This window comes from Echinops telfairi, unplaced genomic scaffold (assembly GCF_000313985.2).
Source record: "Echinops telfairi isolate 266 unplaced genomic scaffold, ASM31398v2 ScPeMD7_7;HRSCAF=31, whole genome shotgun sequence".
In the NCBI taxonomy this organism is placed as follows: domain Eukaryota; kingdom Metazoa; phylum Chordata; class Mammalia; order Afrosoricida; family Tenrecidae; genus Echinops; species Echinops telfairi.
The window spans coordinates 8,620,825-8,625,872 of record NW_022103904.1 but is presented as its reverse complement, the minus strand read 5'-3'; the positions used below and the strand labels follow the sequence as shown (position 1 = coordinate 8,625,872).

Below are 5,048 nucleotides of genomic sequence, written 5' to 3'. Positions count from 1 at the left end.
CCTCATTTGGAGGCACTAAGGAGATAAATAGTTCACTGGAGGATAGATACATACTTTCTCTGTTACATATCACTGTTGACCAGCCACATGGAGCCATACTGATGGTAGCCAGAGCCTTGGAGCTGGAGGCTCCATGTGGAGATCCATGCCAGTGCTGAGGTGCCACTGTATCCACAAGACTTTCCACCCACTGGCCTGTGATCTTCCTGCACTCAGCGTCATTGCATGTGTTTCATGAGTCTGAAGAGGAATTTACAGACTGGTACTGGACATGTGGGTTTATATCGGACTTATGTACTTGATCTAGACTGGGCTGGGATTTTTTCTTAATGTACAATTACTCTTTATATAAATCTCTTTCCTATACACATAGCAATATCTATGAATTTGATTCTCTAGTTTACCCAGACTAACACACTTGCTGATGTGGCATAACTCAAAATGAGAAGAAATAGCTGTGTGGTGGTGAGATTTTATGTTATCTTAATATTACCTGTGTGTAGGTAGGCGGGAGTCTGACTTATCAATCAGGTGGTAGCCTGGTGATGCTTCCTTGGGCAGGTGGTTGTATGCTTTATGTAAGAGAGACAATGAGAACTTTTCTCTCTCTCTATTGTCCTTCTCCTTGATTGGATACTGTCTCTGCCTTCAGGGGTGGCCCCATGTGAGTCACTGACCTTGAGAGTTGTCAGTGCCCTGCCATGCTTCCACCAAACTTGGGTCCACTTGACTCTGTACCCACCATCCTAAAACCTCCCTGCTTCCTGCTTCGCCATTCTGCTTTATCAACCTGCATTTACATGATTCTGAAGAGGGCTCAGGCTAGCATTGGACCCATAGGTTTAAGTTAGATTGTGTTGTAATGTTTTCTTGATATGAAATTATTCTTGATATAAAGTTCCTTCTTATACATATATGTCACTGTTTTTTTTCTAGACAATCCAGCCCAACACAAGCTGAAAATAACCATTCATAACAGAACAAGCAATATACAAAATATGGATTTGGAAAATTGGAAATTGTCAGAAATGAAATGCATAAAGATCAATATCCTAGGCATTAGTGAGTTGAACTGAATTGGTGTTGGTCATTTTGAATCAAATATTCACCTGGTCTGTTATGCTAGGAATGACAAATTGAAAAGGGATAGTATCACAGTCATTATAAAAAGAATATTTGAAGTTCTATCCTAAAGTTAGTGCCATCTGCGATCGGATAATATAGAGATCTATAAAGAGACCTGCTAATTTGACTATTATTTAAATTTACACTCCAAACACTAAAGTCAAAGATGAAGAATCTGAAGACTTTTACCAAAGTTTGTAGTCTAAAACTGGTCACGTATGCAATCAAGATACATTAATAATTACTGGTGATTGGAATTGGAAAGTTAGAAACAAAGAAGTAAATAGACTTGAAAAATATGATGGTGGCAATGGTAATGATTCTAGAGATTGCATGATAGAATTTTGCAAGACCAACAACTTCTTGATTACAAATACTGTTTTTCAACAACATAAATGACAACTATGTTGGTAGAGCTCATCAGCTGGAATGCACAGGGACTGAATCTACTACATCTGTGGGAAAAGATGGAGAAGAAGGTCAGTATCATCAGGCAGAATAGGCCATGGGCTGACGGGAAAAGATCAATTGCTCATATTCACGTTGAAGCTGAATAAAATTAAATCAAGTACATAAGCACCAACATTTGACCTTGAGTACATCCCACCTGAATACCATTTCAAACACAGATATGATACATTGAACACTAATAACCTAAGAGCAACCAAATTATAGGGTGATGTCAACCACATCACACATGCAAAAGGTCATTCAAGACAGGAATGATTTTTAAAAGATCAGATGCATTTTAGAAGAGACTTTGAAACTCACTCACTCACTCACTCACTCACTGCCGTAGAGTTGATGCCGACTCATAGCAACCCAATAGGACAGGGTAGAACTACCCCTGTGAGTTTCCAAGACTGTAACATTTATGGGAGTGACCCTCCCCCATTGCTCTACAATATAGAAAACTAAAGAGAATGAAAGAAATTATGAAGTAAAAGAGCTGAACAGAAAACTCAAAGGGCATTTCACAAAGACCAAGTAAAACATTATAATTAAATGTGCAAATACTGGAAGTCCGAGAGCCCTAAGGACACAGTGAACATTTCTCAAGCTGAAAGGACTGAAGAAAAAAATTAAAGGTTTGAATTTCAATAATGGAAGATTCTATGGGGAAAATATTGACTGATGCAGGAGGCATCAAAAGAAACTGAAAATAATACATAGTCACTGTACTAAAACAATTGGTCGACATTCATTCATTTCATCAGATAGCATATGATCAAGAACTGATGGTACTGAAGGGAGAAGTCCAAGGTGCACTAAAGACATTAGCTAATACACAAGGATCCAGAAATGGAGAGAACACCAATAGGCATGTTCCCACAAGCCAGCATGGCACTGGAAGAACTCACTCCTCTATGCCAAGGAATTTGGAAGACAGCTCCCTGGCCCACCGGCTGGCTGAGATCCATTCTGCTGCCCTTTCCAAAGGAAGGGATTGAGGGCTCCCGTCAGCAGCGCACACACTAAATTGGAAACGATGCCGAGAAGATTGGCATGGCCCCGGAGCAAGGGTGATATGCAAATTCGTGAAGCATGCCATAGTTTTTAATAAATGAGGAGGTTAAAATACTGTTTTAAAAAAAGGAGAAAAAAAGAAAAAGAAAGGTGATGGAACAGAATGTGGAAATTATCAAACAATACCAGTAAAACTTTGCTGAAGTTAATTTTTAAAATGGTTGTGAGATCCTTAGAGATTTTCCAGAAATTCTAGTCAGATTCAAAAAAAGGACCTGGAATGATGGAGCTGATTAAAAGCAGAGAAGAGCAGATTGATGCTTACCTGTGTTTTATTGACTATGCATTGGCATTCAACTACAGGGATCATAACAAACTGAGGTAGTTAGTTTATTGTGCTAACCTGGCTGATAAACACATGTGGGATTAATTGAAGGGCAGAGGGATAAATGGCTCTGTGAGCCTTGCCTTTCACATTCTCGGGTCTCTTGCTTTGTGATGGTTGCACCAGAGTGCAGCTGCCTTAGCAGTTCCCTGCTTCAGCTGGCAAGGCTGACTTCCTGCAAGACATCCCTGAGGAGAAGCCACATGGACCTACCCCGATGCAGCCCTGGGTGCTGGAGGAGCTGTGTGGAGACCCCTGCCAGCACTGAGATGCTTACAGGTTCACTGACTTGGCTTTTCTCCTGCAGTTGGCATCATTGTGTCTGTTTTGTGAGATGGAGGAGGACTTTGTGGATTGGTGTTGGACATATGGGTTAATGTTGGACTTGTGGGCTTGGGCAGCACTGGGTTGGGATGTTTTCTTGATGTGCACTTAACCTTTATATAAAACTCTGTCTTATACATATGTTTCTGTGGATTTGTTTCTCTAATGTACCAAGACTAATACACAAACTATGGATAACATTGTGAAGAGTGGAAATTTCTGGACACTTCATTGTGCTCACACAGACAGAAGATGGAGATCACATGTGGTTTAAAATCAGGAAAGAGACTCTGAAACTGCATACACTAAAACCAGGAAAGGTGTACATCAGGATTATATCATCGCATCGTACTTATTAAATATGTATGCTGAGTAAATAATACAAGAAGATAGACTTTATGAAGAAGCACTCAACAACAGGACTGAAGGAAGACTCATTAAGAACCTCTGAAAATGCAAGTGACACAACTTGCTTGCTGAAAGTGGAGACAACCTGACCCGTTTACTGCGGAAGATCAAAGACTATCGTCCCCAGTGTGGATTAGACCTAAACATAAAGAAAGCAAAAATCCTCCTAAGTACACCAATAAGCAGCATCATGAGAAACAGAGAAAGCTTTGACGTTGTCAAGGATTCACTGTGGGTGGGTACATAATCAACACCCCCGGAAGCAGCAGTGAGGAAATCAAAGAAGATATTTCACTGGGAGAATCTGGTGCGCAAGACCCGTTTCGAGTCATACTGAGCAAAGACCTCACCTGGAGCACTAAGGTGTACCTCACCCAAGTCATGGAATCTTCAATTGCCTTATGTGCCTGTGAGAGCTGGACCCCGAGTGAGGGAGACTGAAGAAGAATGGATGTATTTACATGGTGGCATCGAGTCGATCGGGATCCCAGGGAACGCACAGTCCATGCAAGCACAGGAACAACTGTGAGGAGGGCACAGGTCTGGGTGGGCAGTGTTCTCTTCTGTTGTGCACAGGGTTGCTATGGGTCAAAACCGATTCAATGACACCTAGTGACCACAATGTGGATTCCTAGGAAAACACATAAATCTGCCATTGAAGAAGTACAGCTGATTAAAAGCAGCGAATAGCAGATTGATGTTTACCTGTATTTTGTGGACTATGCAATGGCATTCAACTATGTGGAAGATGGTGAGGCTTTGTCTCACAGACTTTCTTAGCAGGAGGGACGAGTTGCTGGAGAAGGTCAGTGGAAAAGAGAAGGACTCAAGGCAATGGATTAAGGCACTGATTGGAGCAATGGGCCCAAGCACAGCAGTGGTTACGAGGATGGTCTGAGGCTGTGCCGTGTTCTGTTCTGCGGCGCAAAGGGTTGTTGTTAGTGGCACACCACTCCGTAGTGCCTGACACTGCCACCACTTTCATCTCCATGGCTCCTTGGGAATGGAAACAATCAAGTCTGTTAGTTGTAATGCTTAGCTTCCCTTCTAGCTTCTTAGCTCAGTGAAAGCAAAAAAATGTGATGGAATGCTCACCGCCATGTACCCAGTGATGTCTGCCGACTGTTACATAGTACCTGCTCAATGCACATTTGTTGGATGAAGAAATGAAAGTAAAGTAAAGCAAATCTAAGTGTAACAAGGAAACTCTTATCTCTGTACAGTGCTTTGTCTGTGCGCCATCATCCTACAAGTCCCACCTGTTGATGGATCAGGATTAAAAATAAAAAACAGTGCCTAGAGTGGCTAAGAGTCAGAGCAAGGCCTTTGAGCTTTGCTT

At 41.7% G+C, this 5,048-nt stretch overlaps 1 non-coding gene across 1 annotated transcript; it reads left to right on the top strand.

Annotated features, from left to right (window-relative positions):
* The first annotated feature begins 2,576 nt into the window (after positions 1 to 2,576).
* LOC115868164 lies at positions 2,577 to 2,683 on the top strand. The gene has a single exon (XR_004045451.1). It is a non-coding gene; the product is annotated as a U6 spliceosomal RNA (small nuclear RNA).
* Positions 2,684 to 5,048: the final 2,365 nt, after the last annotated feature.